Source organism: Portunus trituberculatus, chromosome 44 (genome assembly GCF_017591435.1).
Source record: "Portunus trituberculatus isolate SZX2019 chromosome 44, ASM1759143v1, whole genome shotgun sequence".
NCBI classification, from domain to species: domain Eukaryota; kingdom Metazoa; phylum Arthropoda; class Malacostraca; order Decapoda; family Portunidae; genus Portunus; species Portunus trituberculatus.
Genome location: NC_059298.1, coordinates 8,348,869 through 8,368,868, shown reverse-complemented (window position 1 = coordinate 8,368,868; position 20,000 = coordinate 8,348,869). Strand labels below are relative to the sequence as shown.

General features: G+C 42.8%; 1 protein-coding gene across 2 annotated transcripts in view; it reads right to left on the bottom strand.

Moving 5' to 3' along the window:
* The window catches only part of LOC123519008 (A disintegrin and metalloproteinase with thrombospondin motifs adt-2-like), a 321,375-nt gene that overhangs the window by 176,083 nt on the left and 125,292 nt on the right, over nucleotides 1–20,000 (bottom strand). For both annotated transcript variants that reach the window (XM_045280124.1, XM_045280125.1), the window contains exon 4: nucleotides 3,269–3,407. The gene's annotated coding sequence lies outside the window, so the exon portion shown is untranslated. The remainder of the gene's footprint in view (nucleotides 1–3,268; nucleotides 3,408–20,000) is intronic.

The window sequence follows — 20,000 nt, the reverse complement described above, 5'->3', positions numbered from 1 at the left end:
TCTTCCCTTGATATGATCCTTGTACACCTCATTACGGGAATCATGTTAGTCCGTTCCAACATGTGTTACTCGTATGGCGTCCCCATGTACCCCTCCTTCTCCTCATCCGTTTCTTTCTCTCTCTCTTATTTCCTTTCCATGTCACGCTTTTCACTCTTTTGTTTCCATTCGGTCTTGCGCATGATTCGATTTTAACCTTGAGTCTTGTGCCTGTTTGTCTGCCTGTCTGTTTGTCTGTTTATTCGTCCTAATTCTCTCTCTCTCTCTCTCTCTCTCTCTCTCTCTCTCTCTCTCTCTCTCTCTCTCTCTCTCTCTCTCACTGGTTGCTTTATTTTCGTTACTTTCTCTGTATTCTAACCTCTTTTTTATCTCTAATATTATCCATTTTATTTGATTTCCCTTCCCAAATTGTTTCCTTGTTCTGCTCCAGTCTTACATTTTTTTCCTCTAATTTCACTGGTGTTATAGTTTTCACTCTTACATTGCTTTATTTTCTTTGCTTTCTCCTTTAATTCTTACCTTGCAATTCTTATTAGTGTTGAAGTTATTCTCGTTCTCCCTTCGTCTAAATTGATTCCTTGTTCTTCCCTGTCCATGCAATTTTGTCTTCATTTTCTTCATGTTACAATTTTCTTTCTTACATTGTTTTAGTAACATTGCTTTTCCCTTCATTTTGAACCTTGCAAGTGTTATTACTGTCCGCATCATTATCTTTTCTTTCGTCTAAATGAATTCCTTGTTCTTCGTTGTTCATGTAATGTTGATTCTATTTCCCTCATGTTACAGTTTGCATTCCCACATCGCCTCTACTAACATTACTTCCCTTCAATATCAACCTTTCAAAACTCATTACTATCTACATAACTGTCTCTTTCCCTCAGTAAACTGTTTCCATGTCCTGTCAGTGTTTTCTTAAATGTCTGCCGTGTTACAGTTTTCCGTATTTCATTTGTATCACTTTCTCTCTTAAATATCAAACTCCAAACTCACATTATTCCTCACATTATTATTTTCCTTTCAGTACACTTTTTTCCCATGCTCGAGCCAAACCACAAAAGCCTTGCAACCTTCAAATATCACTTTATTCTCCTCCTCTTTCTTTTCCCGTGGTGACTTTTCCTTCCCCATCTCTTACGTACAAGCTTATGTGTTCTTCCTTTATACTGAAGCTCCGTTCGACCCAAATCCCAAAGCCTTGCAACCTTCAAATATCACTTTATTTTTCCCCTCCTTGTATTCTTGCAGTGACTTTTCTTTCCTCCATCTCTTACATACATGCTCGCGTGCTCCCCCCTTAATGAAGCTCCGTTCTAGTTCCGTCCCGCGTCTCACCTCCGACCCTCGCGTTGCCTTAAGAAGAGAAAGATTCGCAGGATTATAAAATGGCACGGAAATCGCTAATCGCCATCAAGATCTGTGGGACTCGAGGAAAGCAGAGTTCCCACACACCTGTAATTAAGTGCAGCCAATCGCACGGCCGCCCCAGAGAGAGCAGACAGGTGCTAATTACCGCTGACACCTGCAAGACGACGCATTTAGGGGAAAGAAAAGAAAGAGAAACAGAATGAGTGAGAGAGAGAAAGAGAGAGAGAAAGACAGAGAAGGCATAAAGTGAAATTCAGGATAAGATTTTGATTTCTATGAGTAAAGGAGTGAGAGAGAGAGAGAGAGAGAGAGAGAGAGAGAGAGAGAGAGAGAGAGAGAGAGAGAGAGAGAGAGAGAGAGAGAGAGAGAGAGAGAGAGAGAGAGAGAGAGAGAGAGAGAGAGAGAGAGAGAGAGAGACTGAAAGTAAAATACTGAATATGACTGATTTTAGGAGTCAGGAGAAATAAGAGAATAAGAAAGATAAACAAAAGCAAGACAAAGGCAATATATAGGATACTTATTTGATCTTTATTATTCCAAAGTAGTACTGATGGCATCCTGTAACTACACTTATCATTCTTTTTAAAGCTCGTGATTTCCCAACATATAAATCGTTACAATATATGAATAACACAGTCATGCAAATCCACTATTATTATTACTACCATCACCACCATCACCACCACCATAACTACTACTGCTGCTACTGCTACTACTACTACTACTACTACTACTACTACTAAAACTACAACAACTATTACTCCTGCTACTACTACCATCTCCACACCACAAAGAACACGAGGGCCACCCAGCCACCCACTCTCTCAACCACACACACACACACACACACGCACACACGGTACGGTACGCATCCCTTGTACACCCACTCACTTACCACCCAGTCAACGAGCCACCCAGCCACCCAGTCAGCGGACCCTTCTCCCAGCTGGCACCCGTCCCCCTCACCCACCTGGCACCACCCCCAAGGTTGCTATTCTGCCCACACAAAGGGATGACCAAGAAGGCGCCTCCCTATTCTCCACGGGTGAGATGCGGTGCGCTCTCCTCCTTACTCTCCCTCTCCCTCCTCTACCTGACGCGTACATGAACCGGGGGTCTCGTGGGTAATGGTTTAATGCCCACTGCTCGATCGGACCCATTTCTCACGCCCCTGCAGCTCGACAAAGGAGTGAGAGAGTGAATGAGGGAGAGGAGCATAAAGGGAAGGATGAGGAGTGAGTCATAGGCATGAAGGGTGAGAAAAGGTGAGGGAGGGATGTGTAGATGGAGGATAGGATAAAATGCAGTACATGGAAGGGAAGGCAAGGATGAGAAGGTTGAATAGTGAGTGTTGAGATGGAGGTGATTGACTCAAAGACACGGAGAGAGAGAGAGAGAGAGAGAGAGAGAGAGAGAGAGAGAGAGAGAGAGAGAGAGAGAGAGAGAGAGAGAGAGAGAGAGAGAGAGAGAGAGAGAGAGAGAGAGAGAGAGAGAGAGAGAGAGAGAGAGAGAGAGAAAGGGGGGAAGAGTTGGGGGTGGGAACAAGGCACAGATGGACTTAGGTGGCAATGGTATATAGCACAACAGTAGCACCTGACTCTCTCATTCCCACGCTCACAACTAAAGAAACTAATCAGAACCAAGACCAATAAAACAAAAGCTAATTCACACACACACCATATGCTTCCCTTACGAATTGTACAAGTCCCTTCCTTACACTAGGGCTCCTTCCTTCCCCTTCCCTTCCTTTCCCTTCACGTCATCCTCTCCCATACATACCTGACTCAACGTCCCTAAATCACCGTAGCCAGTCCCTTTAATCACAATAACTCAACACACAACACGTCCACCAAGACAAGAAAGGTAACGCATGAAGGCTAAAATAGGATTCATGTCAACTTACTAGAAATACGGGCTTCGTGTCACCTCCTCCTCACTCCTCCACGCCTCCTCCACGCCCTACGAGACCCTCACACCTCACAAAGGGCGTCGTGAGGCCTGCAACACCTGGCGCCCGCCCTGACCTCCTATATGGGCCAGTCCTGTGGGAGAGGGAAGGAAAATGGAGGTTAGGGTGAGGGACGAAGTGGTGAGGTGAGAGCTGGAGGGTGAAAGGTGAAGTGGAAAGATTATAGTTACTGTGAATAATGGTAATTGTGTCTGTGTGTGTGAGTGTATGTCTGTGAGTTTGTGTGATTTAATGTTTTCTTGATTCAGTTTTTATTCTTTGTCCTTATATAGATGAGGATCTTATGGGAGGTGGTGAATTTTTTTTTTTTTTTTTCTTTTTAGTGGGGAAATACGTTACGCCAATATTAATATCAAGAAAATCAAAATAACGATAATGATAGCAGTAGTCTCACTTTTTGCTAAGGTGTCATCATATAAAGAAAATGAAAGTATACAATAGGAAACACACAAACCAAAAGCTAGACTGATTAAAAGAAAAAAATCTAGAATAATGAAAAAAAAATCAGATGTGAGATACAATAATGACAGCGCATTCATTATTTTTTTTGCAAGCCTTTTTATTAATATCTTAAAATGGAATGTTTTTCTTATCTAAATTCCTTACCTATTTTTTTCCTTCTCTTGAATTTCTCCACTTATATTTTTTTCCACATACACCACCTTACCTTTCATCTTCCACCACCTCCACCACCACCACCACTTCACCTGTTCCACACCCTCCTACTACTCCTCTTCAACCACCACCACCACCAACACCATCACCATCTTCTCCTCCTCTTCCTCCTCCTCCTCCTATTTACTTATGCATTCCTCTTCACGCACCCTTCAGCAGTGCCGCAAAAGTCCCTCTCTCACGCCCCACACTCAAGCACACACACACGCACACACACACACACACACACACACACACACACACACACACACACACACACACACACACACTCGACCTTTTCTTTCTTCTTCCTTCAGGTGCTCCAGTTTCCAGTGTCCATCCGATTTCCTAACTCTCTCTCTCTCTCTCTCTCTCTCTCTCTCTCTCAGCTTTTTATTTTCAGGTCTTCTTTCTTCTTTTGTAAGCTTCCATTCAATGTTATCTTTTTTTCCTTTCTCATTTTTTTCCTTCGTTTTCTTTTGTTTTCTTTCTCTTGTTCGTTTTTCAGCATTTCTAATTCTATCTTATTCTTGCATTGTATTTTTCCTCTTTCCATTCAATGCATTTAGATTTTTGGTGGTATTCTCTCTCTCTCTCTCTCTCTCTCTCTCTCTCTCTCTCTCTCTCTCTCTCTCTCTCTCTCTCTCTCTCTCTCTCTCTCTCTCTCTCTCTCTCTCGCTCGCTCGCTCGCTCTTGTTCTTCTCCTTTTCATTTTCCACCTTCATTTTCTTCCATTTCTCCATTTATTTTCTTTCTTATCTGCACCTTTATTTTCCTCCGTCCCTCCATCCTTTTCCTCCTTCCTTCTTCTTTCTCTCCTTCTCTCCTCTCCTCCACTCCTCGCCTCCTCAATTAGACGCGCTGTGGTCCCGGTTTGTTGGCTGGATGGATGCATAATTGCCTTCCCGTACCACAGCTCGAACCCCGACGATTTCACGGTTCACGAATGCTCTCTCTCTCTCTCTCTCTCTCTCTCTCTCTCTCTCTCTCTCTCTCTCTCTGGCATCTATTTTCCTCCTTCATCCTTCCTCGTCTCTTGTTCGGCCGGCTCCTCTCTGTCTTTCCTTTATCAGCCTCAGTTAGTAGACCACCAGATTCCCTCGTTATAGACCCACAACTCTACTGGTGTCTGCTCTGCTCGTTGTTCCCCCTCATACACTCACACACGCACAAGCATCACTATCATGTAAACACAACACTAAACACACCAGTAAACTATGACACAACGCAGCGTGAAGCCACCAACACAGCTTAACACAGCTTAATACAACTAGTTTTCCCTTACTCCTGTGTGTGTGTGTGTGTGTGTGTGTGTGTGTGTGTGTGTGTGTGTGTGTGTGTGTGTGTGTGTGTGTGTGTGTGTGTGTGTGTGTGTGTGTGTGTGTGTGTCTTTCTCTGCCTATCTGCCTGCTTCCTTGCCTTTTTGCTTGCCTGCCTTCTAGAATGTCTGTCTTTGTGCCTGCCTGCCTCCCTGCCTGCCCTTCTTCACCAATGTCTGAAGCCCCTTACATCAGTTCTATTTACGTACAAGAGAGAGATTAACAGATATAGAAAAGTTATGATAAGTTTATTATTTTCACCTAGAGGTATAGAAGAAAGTTTCTTAGCCTCTTTCTCTCATTCTCGCTCTCTCTATCTGTAACTCTCCTCTTATCTCCGTACAAGGAGATATCAAAGAGAGAGAAACGGAATAAATGATGAATAATCTAATTTCTTCACTAGGAGGCATAAAGAAAGTCTTCCTTCCCTCAATCGCTTCATCTCTCCATCTCTCTATCTTTCCTCCTTCAGCAGCAATAAAATTCAACTCTCCACTAAGAAAGTATATATGTGTACCACCACCACCACCACCACCAGCCCCACCTCTGGCTGCTTGCTAACTGGGGGCAAGAAAAAGTGGTTAAAAAAAGGAGCAAAAAATTACAAATATACTACAACTGGCTTGAATTCCAGTGTGCATCGTTACTATGTTAATGAAGATGCTGTTCTTGTTCAGCAGCAAGAAATCCACCGCACGGGACGAGAAAAAAGAAAGAAGAGGAGGAGGAAGAGAAGGAGGAAGAGGAGATATGAAGTCTTCTCTCTATTTCACATTCATTATTTAATGGAGAAAAAAGACAAAGAAGCAGGAAGCAGGAATGAAGGAAAGAGAAGGAGCGAATGAAAAAGAAAGAACAAAAGGAAAATCAGGAACAAAATTGCGCAAGGATAAAAGAGAACAAGGAAAGAAAGAAGAAAAATAGAAAGAGAATAAACAAAATAACAAGGGAGAGGAAGAAGAGAAGAAAAGACAGTGGCAAGAGAGAGAGAGAGAGAGAGAGAGAGAGAGAGAGAGAGAGAGAGAGAGAGAGAGAGAGAGAGAGAGAGAGAGAGAGAGAGAGAGAGAGAGAGAGAGAGGCCGGAGCAGGGGACGAGAAGGAGAGGGAAAGAGAGGAGGAAGAGGAGGAGGATGGGGCAAGGAGGATTTATTGCCAGTAATGTTGGGATTGTGAGAGGGATTACAGTGGCGGGAAGGCACTTCTTGTGTTGAGTAAAGGTGGTGGTGGTGGTGGTGGTGTTGGTGGCGATGATGATGGTAGTGGTGGCGGTGGCTGTACTGAAAGGATTAAGTGATGTACATTTAGCATGACGACACACACACACACACACACACACACACACACACACACACACAGAGAGAGAGAGAGAGAGAGAGAGAGAGAGAGAGAGAGAGAGAGAGAGAGAGAGAGAGAGAGAGAGAGAGAGAGAGTACTTTTGCCACCTCATTTTCTCACTTCCATCACATCACCACCTGTTGCCACCACTACCACCACCATCAACAACGCCGCTATCACCGCTGCCATCACCATTACTACTGTGTGTAATAACTCTCCCACCACCACCACCACCACCACCACCATCTTCACCACCATCATCAACAGCACCAGTCACCACCACCTGTCGCCACCTCCTTATTGTCCGTGACCATTCATTATCACTACCACTTCTACCACCATCACCACCACAACCACCATTACTATCATCTACGAAAGCTACTACTACCATTTTTATCTTTAGGAACATGCATCATTATCTGTACCACTAACATTTGATACCGCCCCAAAAACCACTATTCCTTACTCTATTTACACCTAAATTCTTAGTAACGGCAACCAATATCATAACCACAGTCATATTTTGCTGTACCTCTGAAGTGTATTCATAACATCAACTCCTTCAATTTTTGCTATGGTTAGGCGATTTTATTTACATTAGGAAGGGTCTATGGAGATCAAAATATTAACGGCTAAAGTGTTCACTATCTTAATCAACACACGAGTTTCTGAAGCAGTATAAAGCCGACAAATAGTAACCAGAATGAATATGAAAATGAGTCATAGCACTGAAAGGGGTAAACCACAATTCTAACGAGCACCACCACCCCCACCACCACCACCATCACCACCACTAGCACATGCTGTTACTCTAGCTTCCACAATCCTTACCATCTGTTGCCACCACCACCACCACCACCACCGCAATGATGATTCACACCTTTATTTCACCTGGAAATTAACACCTGTAACATAATCTTGCTATTTTCCTTCACTCAAACCCCAAAAGGCAAAAAAAAAAAAAGTAAAATCCTTAACTTATCCCTTGTGATTTTCTTTTTCTTTCGAATGATTATTTGTACGACTATTACTGCACAATCTTTCACACTTCACGTTATTCTTCAATAAACACAGCATTGGTTTATTTCTGTATCGAAAACGTAAAGACAATAATCTAGTGAGTTACCGCACGTCCCTTTTTATTTAATGGCATTCTGTGTCATTCCGCGGTTCTTTGGATTGCTATCTACTGCCGCGTTTAAGTTAACGCTCGTTTTGCATTGACTTTTATGAAGGATACTGAGGAGGGAGAGAAACTTGACCTGTCAGTTCATTATATACAGCTATCGAGCCTCCCAATCCCACTCCTGCTGTTTTATTACTCAGATGCAATTACATAAAATAAATATATAAAAGTTATTGACGGAACGTGCGCCATTTATCGAATGATGAAATATTGAACAGATAAAAAGCAAAGACAGAACGCGTGTTATCTAATACGAAAACATTAGAAACATGATGTAAGAAAAAATGGAAGAATGGTAAAATCTAATGAATATAAGTAAGATTAATAGAAAAGATTTATTAAGTTATGATTTGTAATACCTTGCTTATAAAGAAATACATTTTATTACTGAAACTAGGAGACTAGAAGGGATGCCACAAATCTGTAAATATTGGAGAGATTTAGTGATAAAGACAGAAGATGTAAATGTAAGGCATACCGATACAGGGACATAAGACATTAATTGGTAGTGATAATTGCTGCAAGTAAGTAGGAATTTTATATAGCACTGCTTACAGTAGAGTTGATGAATTCTTGTACAGTAGCTTCCCTTATTTTCCCACATTTCTATCTTATATCAATGATTAAATGGAAAATCATATATCTGTGCAAATAAATGTAATAGAAAGACAACTACACATTGAGCTCTCTGAAACACTAAGAAAAGCATACGATGATTTTACCCCAGTGGAAAAGAGCATTAAATCCCCGAGCGTGAGGGTAACAGGGGAGTAATATCTCTTCGCCTCTTGTGTTTTACAGCTTCGAGTTGAGGGAAAAAATCTATCGCGGCATCATTTCGGCTCAGAACAAAAACGGATCAAAAGTTCACCACGACTCAGGCTTAAATTTTTCACTTACGACCGTGTGTATGAGAGAGAGAGAGAGAGAGAGAGAGAGAGAGAGAGAGAGAGAGAGAGAGAGAGAGAGAGAGAGAGAGAGAGAGGTAACTGAAAACACACACACACACACACACACACACACACACGCGACAAGACCAAGAATATCAAATTTCCTTACATACAGATACAGCTCTCTCTCTCTCTCTCTCTCTCTCTCTGTATGAGCTTTTGTGCTGGAAGGAAAGAAGAGTTTTGGTGGTTCGCAATGTCTCTGTCACGCTCAGGGTTACGGATCGCTGGTTCGAGCCTTCCCCTTATGGTTCGCTCATGAGGCTCCGGAGAATATGGGTCTGTGTCTGTGGATGTGGCTCTGGCTCGCTGTTTTTAGCACTTTCTGCCGTCCCTGTGTCAACCGCCATCCTTCTTCCCGACGCCAGTATCAATCCCGCATTCGTTTCTTTTTTGTTATTCCACGGGTTAGGTTTGCCATTCGTCCGTATTCGGAAACATTTTGCTCTTTCATCAGGACTATTTTCGAAGGCCACAGAGATGATTAGCGGGTTTTTCAGGAGTGTTTCGCCTGTTAATAATGTACAAATCTTGTCACTCTACCTCTAGAATCGTAAAAACACCTTAAAATCTCATGTAAATTTAAATAAACCCTCTTGAAATAGTGGAGGTGAAGCACAGAATTCGAGAATACTAATACGCCTTCGTTTCTTGCTTCCAAAAAATCGTCTTATTCATGCCTTTATTTGTAGTCAGTTTTGTGGCTTTATTTTTTCTTGTTTTGTTAGTTTATGATCGTTGTGTTTTTGCGTATGTTTAATTCTACTTTTCTTTATTTTTCAATATTATTTTTGTTTGTGTTTAAAGATTTGTTTATTGTCATTTTAGTTTATATTTTCGGTTATATTCTTTTTCTAGTGTTATATTTTTTGCTTCCTTAATCATTCTATTTTTATTGCTATCATTCTTCTTATTACTATTCTCTTTCTTATTCTCCGTTTTAATCTTTCTTTTGTGTTCTTCCTCCTCTTACAGTTATTATTAGTTTTCATTACTTCCTTATCATTCTTCCTCTCGCACCAAACAGTTCTATCATTCTATTCTCTTCTCATTATCTCCCACATTCTTATTCCCACCTGTTCCGTGGCTCATTATTATTAGTACTGTCTTCGCTGCCTCTAACTCCAATTTCTCATTCATCATCTCCTAATATATCTTACCCCAATCACTTTCTCTAACCACTACTTAGTCTTAATTATCCTCCCCTGCTGGTTACTCCTCGTTATCTTTATTAAGCTTATTCGGCCATATTTCCCTCAGCTTACCTGACTAACCTGTCTTAATTAATGTCTGTCTCGCTAATGTTACCTTGTCGTCCCGTTCCGCTATCGTAAACGTGGCAATCATTGTGTGTATTACAATCCTGGTTTTATTGCTACGACGATCGCAGCTGTTTCTCCAGACACTATCAAGCAGCTGGGGAAGACTTAACGAGACGTGGGGATAAAATGGTTCATGAATATATTAGTAATGTTTTGGTAAGGATAGAGATGGTGGTGGTGGTGGTACTACTGTTTTGCTACTGCTAATGCTGCTGCTACTACTACTACTACTACTACTACTACTACTACTACTGCTGCTATAAATTAAAATAAAAAGTGATAATAATATAGAAACAAGAACAAAAGAAAGGAGTGTGTGTGTGTGTGTGTGTGTGTGTGTGTGTGTGTGTGTGTGTGTGTGTGTGTGTGTGCGTGTTTGCTTTTGTGGTGTAGGCATGGGTGGTCCAGACTCAGCCCTTACGAGCAAAACAAAGGAAACAAGATACTGACCACTACCAGTAACAACAATAATGAGATTAACATTCATATTAACATTTCCAACCTCAATTAATTTCGCCGTGATAATAATCTTACCATATGTATATAAAACAACGCGTCTGAACACCATCTGCAGGAAAATCTTAATGAAACTTGACTAGCTCACTGCGCCACCAATATTCAATAACTTAACCTAACTAAACCTAAGCTAGCACCTCAAATAATAAAACTAATCCACCACCACTTAATGAACAAATAGAGCCACAACTGTAACCGTATAAGAACCTTAGACACACACCTACTGTTCACACTTGCCCTTCCCATCCATCACCACAACTTGCATAGCATTACTCGAGTCATTGTCATCATGAACATCACCATCATTAGCCTACATGAATCTGGGGCGAGACAAAGACCTGCCTCAACCTTTTCCACTCATCTTAGTCTGCTGCGGGACCATTGTACGGGTCTTGGGTTAATGGGCGGGAGGGTTAAGCCAGATACCACGCCAGGCTAGCTTAGAGTGTCTTCGTGCCTGGCGGGGCGAAGCATTTGGTCTGATTTCTCCCAGTGCACTGCCGAGTTTGGCTGCACCTGTCTCTTTATTCACCCTTTCACCGCGATATGCTACAATTCACAGCACGAAAAGAACATAAGAGCATAAGAGAATAAGGGAAGCTGCAAGTAGCCATCAGACCGACACGTGGCAGTTCCTGAATGAAACGTACCTACTTATTTTCAACTATAATCCTCATCCATAAATTTGTCTGATCTTCTTTTAAAGCTCCCTAATGACTCAGCACTAACGCCTTGATTACTGAGCATGGAATCTTTACAAGCATCTACAAGACACAAAAACGGGGATACGTAGGAATAGATTTGTGTAGTTTGTAGGGCGTGACACATCTGAAAGAGGCTGCGAAACAAGGAGAGATGTCTCAGAGTGGTTACTTATTAAGGAAAATCTAGCATATAATAAATACTAAGAGGTAAAATAAGAGTTCTTCATTGGTTAGAGTATCGTTAAAGTTACTATCGAAATCAATCAAGTAAATATAGCTATACAAATATTACAAAAAAAACCCACTGATGTCTATCTTCAATAATCACCATAACATGCAAAACGTACTACCAAAACCGCAAGGAAAAAAAAAACAGCCAAGAAAACAAACAAGTCAGACACTCACAAGCTATTACAAAGCCATAAATTTCTCTCTTTGACAATCATCACCATTTGTAACACCCACCACAAGCAACACCATTCTAGGCACCTATCAAGCCAAAAGCAACACCAGTCTCACCACCATCACCACCACCACCACCCTACCGCTTATATCCTGGTCACCTGTCAACAACCACCACGACCATACTGAGCGACCATCAGTATTCCTAACACCATTAAAAGCACTGCCGTGGCATACTAACAACTACCATCACTATTTTTGACAGTCCTACCACCACTATCACCACTACCACCACTATTACTGACACTACTACCACTATCCCTACCGCCACATGCAAAGACAGTTCAGTCACCCACCAACATTGCCATAAGGTAAACCGCAACTGGAAGACACTATTTGTTTCTAAAATTGCATCTGTTCGTTTGTTGCTCTCTGGTTCTCGATATTGTAACATTTTGGTGAGTAAGTTATCTCGTTAAGGTGGAAGGATAGATTGGAATAGGACTAGTGCAGTATTCTCTCTATTTCTCTCTTTTCAAAATGGATTGTACTGTACTCGTAAATTCGTAGTATTTCCTCCAGGACACTAAGGAAATTAAGGGAAAATTGTACATTGACTAAAGAAAAACTAATTTCCAATATTGAAAAGTAAGTGATGACCAAAGGGACTGAACGAAAAAAGAAAGACATAACCAAATTTTCACCGTCCAAAACCAAGGATAATAAATAAAACTCAGAGAAAGCCAACATAACAAATTTCTACCTTTCAAAAACAAATAATGAAGTGAACAAACTCAAAAGAAAACAGACACAAGCTTACTTTCTCTCCCCTCAAAACGTCAAGAAACGTAAAAAAAAAAAAAAAAAAAAAAATAAGAAAAATTTAAATAAAAGGTATAACCCATTTTCTCTTTTCAAAATGCAATGGGAGACTCATTAATTTGTCTCGTAATCTTCATCTCGGACGAATAAGAGCAACTTGATAATGGTGTCGAGGAAGAAGAAATATAAGAACGAAGAACCAACGTTATCTGATGTGCACCATGTGTGTCTGAGTGTGTGTGTGTGTGTGTGTGTGTGTGTGTGTGTGTGTGTGTGTGTGTGTGTGTGTGTGTGTGTGTGTGTGTGTGAATGCGTGTTTATGTGTGTAGGCCATTGGCATGATACAGATTAAATAATATAATAGAGTCTGTGGCGAGTTGTTTAGAAGATACATTTTAAATCTCTCTCTCTCTCTCTCTCTCTCTCTCTCTCTCTCTCTCTCTCTCTCTCTCTCTCTCTCTCTAAGGTCAGGTTATGTTGAGTCAGGACTGACCTGCGCATTACGAGAGAAAAAATGATGGTGAGAGAGGAGGAAAAAGGGCTAAGAGAAACAAGAGGAAGAGGTGGTGGAGGAAGAGGAGGAGGAGGAGGAGGAGGGAAAGCGGATACATAAGGAAACATACGAGTCAGGCAGAACGAAAAGATGGAAGAAGAAAACAAAGGAAAAAATTACAATAGATGGAAAGAGAAAATTAAAAGAATAATAATAGCCATTAAATAAAATCAGGATAGTAGAAATGATAGAAAAGATAGAAGAGGAAGAAGAAAAGAGGAAGAGGAGAGGAGGAGGAGGAGGAGGAGGAGGAGGAGGAGGAGGAGGAGGAGGAGGAGGAGGAGGAGGTGGAGGAGGAGGAGAAAGAAAAAAAACAGGGCAAAAAGGAGGAAAGAATGACCAGGAGAAAGAGAGAGAAAGAAAGTGTGAATATAAGAGACAATAATTTCAGAATGATGAACGTAACTTGAGCAAGAAAGCGACACCACCACAAGCTCTCTCTCTCTCTCTCTCTCTCTCTCTCTCTCTCTCTGCTCCGGAATGAGAGAGAAATTAATAAGATAGCTTTACGACTCTTTAAATTAGCCAAGGGTTTTCACACGTATGATATTCTCTCTCTCTCTCTCTCTCTCTCTCTCTCTCTCTCTCTCACTTGTTCCCTCACAACACAATAAATTAACCCGTTGTCTCTAAGGCTTTTACATTATCCACGGATTTTCACACACATAATTCATACACTCTCTCTCTCTCTCTCTCTCTCTCTCTCTCTCTCTCTCTCTCTCTCTCTCCTCGCCCTCTGGCAAGTTCCGCCTGGCCGCGCTTCTCTCGGAGACACACCACATGATGAAGTGACCGCCAGACTCATTACTTTCCCGGACACACGCGCAAAGGTGAGCCGCCCAGGTGAGGGAGGGAGAGAGGGAGTGGGAGAGAGGGATAGGGAGAGAGGGCGAGAGGGAGAGGGAAGGCGAGGAGGGGCGGACGGTAAGATGAGAAGATAAGAACACGAAGGACGAATAACTGAGTGAGGTCTCTTTTTGTTTTCACACTTTGGATGGTTAGGTGAGGTTAGGTGAGTTTAGAGAAGACAAAATGGTGTGCTTGGTCTGGTCTGGTCTGGTCTGGGTTGGGCTGGGGTAGTGCCGCGTGGTGTGGTGTGGTGTGGTGTGGTGGTTATTCATTAGTGGCTGTGAAGGTGTGAGGGAGAGGTGGGGTGGCGTGGCTTAAGAGGCAAACTAAGGTGTCTGGTAGGTTTTAATATTCCGCTGTGGGTTGTGGTGTGGCAGAAATACTGATACAGGTTAAAGAGTTGTATGTGGACGGACGAAGGTGCGGTGGTGGTGGTGGAGGTGGAGGTGGTGGTTATAGATGTGGTGGTATTTGAATGGTGCTACAAGGTTTGGTTATAAAGGTGTTGGTAGTAGTAGTAGTAGTAGTAATAATAGTAAGACCACTACTGCTACCTCCACAAACTCCAGAATTAATAGCAGCTGCACAAAAGTAAACATAAGTATAAATAATACTCATTTTCGTTACTTAATCAAACTTTCATTCGTACAAAGAAAAAAAAATGTACTCAAACCGACCAGCAGACCAAACAGCATCACCAACAAGAGCAACAAGTGAAGTAGAGTGACAAGCAATAATCAGTGGAAGAATCTGTATTAGGAGGGAGGAAAAGTAACATTAAGTAAGACTCGTAGCAGTATCAGTAATGGTAACAGTGAAAGCAGGCAGGCAGTACCGGTAGTAATAGAATAGTGGCTGTGGCGGTGGTGGTGGTGGTGGTGGTGGTATGCAGGCTGAGAGATAAGCCAGTTCCATGAGAGGTCAGCGCCTTCACCACCACCACCACCATCATCACCACCGACAAGAGTAGCAGGAGCAGGAGCAGGAGCAGGAGTGGTGGTGGTGGTGGTGGTGGTGGTGGTGGTAGTAGTAGTAATATTGCTCGAATTATCTCCATTTTAATAGCAGATAATTGGCGAGACACGATAATCAGCCGAACCACCACCACCACACACACACACACACACACACACACACACACACACACACACACACACACACACACACACACGAAGACACCACAACTTACAACAACACACGACCACACTTAACCTACCGCTACTGACAGTTGCAACCTCCACCACCACCACTACCACCACTACCACCACCACCAACATCACCACGACCACGACCAGTCAATCATTCAACACTAAAAAGTCTGATTTTCATTGTTCCTAAGAGTTCTTGAAGAGAGAAAGATAGTGTGAAGAGAAGCTGGATATAAAAATCTTACCAGTTCTCTCTCCTCTTCTCTCCCTCCCTCTCCCCTTCTCTTCCCTTCAAGGAGAAAAATTTGGGAGGGGGAAGAAAGAAGGGAGGAGGAGGAGGGGGAGGAAAAACAAATGACCCACAAAGGCAACGAAGCGACCTGGAGGATTCGAAGTGGCGCAGGAAAGGTAGCCGTGGGAATGAGAGAGAGAGAGAGAGAGAGAGAGAGAGAGAGAGAGAGAGAGAGAGAGAGAGAGAGAGAGAGAGAGAGAGAGAGAGACACTTTACGATTCACTCTCAAGGCAACGCGTCACACATCTCATGCAGGAAAATCATACAGAGAAAAAGAAGGATAAAAATTGAAAAAAAAAAAACAAGGAGATAAAATGATAACATGGAAGAAAAGTCATATTTATCGATAAAAACAATGCAAATAGGACGTAAATGCCTCACAAAAAGCAGTATACGTATACAAGACCAACAATAATAATGGTGATAATAAAAATAGTAAAATAATAATAACATCAACAATGAAATAAAAGACTAACATAACTATATACAGGCATCTAATAAATACACAGCAACAAATTGCCGCTCAATCAATAAAAATATCAACAATTTTCCTCTACCTTTAATACCAATAATAATTACAACTGACAAAACGAATGAACGATTAACATTTCTAGGCTTTTTATAAGTGATATCAGAGAGAGAGAGAGAGAGAGAGAGAGAGAGAGAGAGAGAGAGAGAGAGAGAGAGAGAGAAAATATCACCACAATTTTCATTCTTATTTGCTTGTCTATTTACCTAAATGTATACATGTACGTGTGTGCGTGTGTGTGTGTGTGTGTGTGTGTGTGTGTGTGTGTGTGTGTGTGTGTGTGTGTGTGTGTTTAACTCATGACAGGTGTGTAAGGTGCAATCAGGTGTAAATAACTTCCTGGTGTCCGGAGGTGAGGAGAGTGTACAGGTAAAGCCTTGAAGTGTTGTGAGTCATGAGATTATTTGACCTCATCACTGTGCTCTGGTAGTGGTGGCGATGGTGGTTGTGGTGGTGGTGGTGGTTGTGGTGAAGGTGGTTATGGTGGTCGTACAGAAATTTCCAATAACTTTCAATACAGTTAGTTGATAAAAAAAGTGGATTTCATGCACGAGATGTTTATAGATTGTGAGTCTAAGTGATTGATTTGCCAACTAATGTCACAACGACGTGTTCATGAGGCGCCGCTTTCTAAAACTGTCAACATAAAAGAACACTAAATGTCTCATCAATTTGGCTTCAGACTAACAGCATACTTAATACTGAAAAATTGCTAAACGTAAAAATAACGACAAAAAAAACAACAACAACAACAACAAAAACAACAACACTTAAACCTTCATATAGAGAAGGATTCTGACCTCGAATCTTTTATATTACGATTGAAATAATTTTCTATATAACAATAACATGACTTTTCTATCCTTCACCAATCCCGCCCCCAGCATCGTTTCTCTCTCTCTCTCTCTCTCTCTCTCTCTCTCTCTCTCTCTCTCTCTCTCTCTCTCTCTCACAATACCCCGTAGACCAGCAAACGTACGCTTCTCTCTTCAAAGCTCGCAGGACCCGCCCCCTCCTGACCCCTCGCCAGGACCCCCAGCCCCGTATTGTCTCCGGCACAGGCTGGTGGGGCGGAGGTCACGAAGTTTTGGGGGGAGAGGGGGTGAAGGGGTCTAAGCTCTCCTTTATGGCGGGGAACATATTACCATACTCTCTCTCTCTCTCTCTCTCTCTCTCTCTCTCTCTCTCTCTTGGAATGACTTTCTGATATTTGTCTAAAATGGAAGTAAAGCTTGTGTATATTTGATTTTGGAATAGTAATGCCTGATTCCCCAACCTCTCTCTCTGTCTCTCTCTCTCTCTCTCTCTCTCTCTCTCTCTCTCTCTCTCTCTCTCTCTCTCTCTCTCAATTTTAACTTATGTACAATATTTGTGTATGTATGATGTACTGCATGCGTTTTTCTAGTTATCACTATAGCAAGCAAGGTTAAGAAGCAATTTAAGTTTATTATAGCTAAAGGTGTGATTAAAATCTCTCTCTCTCTCTCTCTCTCTCTCTCTCTCTCTCTCTCTCTCTCTCTCTCTCTCTCTTTCTCTGGTTACCTTTGCTGCCTCCCCGCCAGGCCTTAGGAACACTCGACCTGCTCTCGATTAGGGGGTCTGTGTACTCTCTTTATTTCGACTTTAATTGCTCTCTCTCTCTCTCTCTCTCTCTCTCTCTCTCTTTATACGAACATTAGTACCCTTCTCCAAAAGACAACAGTGCCTTAGATTCGCCTTTCTTTCTTTCTTTTACTTTAATGCTATTGATACTTTTTTCCATATGATATAAGTGATGTGGAGATTTGTACTGAAATATTAATGTTTTCAATGGTATGATGTGCTTGTTACCTGGATTTCAGTGTTTCATTTTGTAATCTCTCTCTCTCTCTCTCTCTCTCTCTCTCTCTCTCTCTCTCTCTCTCACTCACTCACTCACTCACTCACTCACTCACTCACTCACTCACTCACTCTCTCTCTCTCTCTCTCTCTCTCTCTCTCTCTCTCTCTCTCTCTCTCTCTCTCTCTCTCTCTCTCTCTCTCTCTCTCTCTCTCTCTCTCTCTCTCTCTCTCTCTCTCTCTCTCTCTCTCTCTCTCTCTCTTGCACTATATATTCCAAGCTTTACAGCTCTATTCTGCACTAGCGACCTACAACCCGCGTCCACTTTTGGAGATAAGCAAGCACCGCGGCTCGCCTTATATGCCAACACGCGTCGCTATTCTCAGGAGCGACTGCAACAATAATAGCAATAATAATGATGATAATAATGCCACCACGGGAACAAACAAGGAACCCGCGGCATCCAGGTAACAGTGAAACGTTGGCACATACATACAACAACAACTTAATTCCACCACACTGGGTACACTTCACTGCACAATCACACACACACACACACACACACGCACTCACACACACACACACACACACACACACACACACACACGACTTACTTCATTCTTGCGACACCGTATCATACCAACACAAACACATACACACAGAAACAACACATAGAGACTGTCGCACACACATACATGCACACATACATACATACATACACACGTAGACCAGCCGGGCGGAGATCCTACAAGCGCCGTGCATGTAAGTGAGATAAAAGCAAGTGTGAATCAACAGAGGAGTCAATTAAAGTCACAAGATAATGGACGCCTCAGATCGACTGGAACACGGGATAAATATTTTACACACGCCACCCGACTTGGGACTGCAGGGAAGAAGAGGAAGAAGAAGAAAAAGAAGAAGAAGAAGAAGAAGAGGAGGAGAAGGAGGAGGAGGAGGAGAAGAAGGAGGAGGAGGAGGAGGAGGAGGAGGAGGAGGAGGAGGAGGAGGAGGAGGAGGAGGAGGAGGAGGAGGAAGAGGAGGAGGAGGAGGAGGAGGGAGAAAGACAAGAAATTCAGCTCATTGTTTGTCAGTCCAAATCTAAAAGAAAAAGAAAACAGAATAAGTTTACCAGTACCACCACTACCATCACCACCACCACCATCACCACCACCATCACCATCACTACTACTGTTACTACTTCTACTATTACTAATATAACAACTTTCTTACCTACCTCCATTCTTATTGAAGTATCTGCCTGCCTGACTGCCTATTTGACCGCTTGAATACTATCATCACTACTACTAATATTAAACCTGCCTGTCTAACTGTCTACCTTCACACTGCATACCACTACTACTAATCACAACTACTGCTTGAGCAACAGTAACTCCCCTGCCTGCCTCTCTGCCTGCCTGCATGCCTGTCTCTCTGCCTCCCTGACCACTTGAATGCCCAGCCAACCACCAGCCAGCCAGCCAGCCAGCCAGCGTGTGTCCGTGCCAGCGTGTGTGAGTGCTGCTTGGTGTGCCTGCCATCCCTCATCCCCACTCAAGCATTGTGCGCGAGGCTGATCCTGCAAGGCGCACATTTTATTCCCGCGGCAGTAACATCCCTTGGTGTAGCTCTTGTGACGTGGCGGGGAGCTTGGTGCATAGAAGTGCGTGTATGCCTGCCTGCTTGCCTGTTTGTGTATGTGTGTGTCTCTCGTACAGTCTTCCGTGCTGTGCATGTCGTGAAGTCTCGCCATTTTCCATGACTCCCTGACAACCACTAGCCCCTCCTTCCAGACCTAACAGCTCCCCTCCCAGCAGTCCCCAGCACCCAACACGAGGCTTCTGGAGCGTGGCGGCGCCCGGTTAGGGATGCAAATGCTCCCCGCCTGACCCGACCGTCGCTTATATGGCGTGTTGTCATTATGAGGAGGGCGAGGGAGGCCGGTAATGTGGCCTGGTTGTGGTTTGTGTGTGTGGCAGGGAGGAGTTGGAGTAGGAGGTGGAAGAGGAGGGGGAGGAGGAAGAGAGGAAGAGGAAGGAATAGAGCGGGGCAGGAGGCTGTGGTCTGAAGTGAAACGAGAGGGTAGTGTGTATGTGTGTAGTTGTTTGGGTGAGGAGATGGTTGAGGGAGCGGGAGAGGGAGAGGGAGGGGTAAACGGAGGGTAAAGGGGAGGAAAAAGTAGAGGGAAAGCGAGGAAGAAACTTAAAAAGAATCACACACAAGAAAAATAATAATTAGGAGAGCAAAAGAAAAAATAGAAAAGACAGAA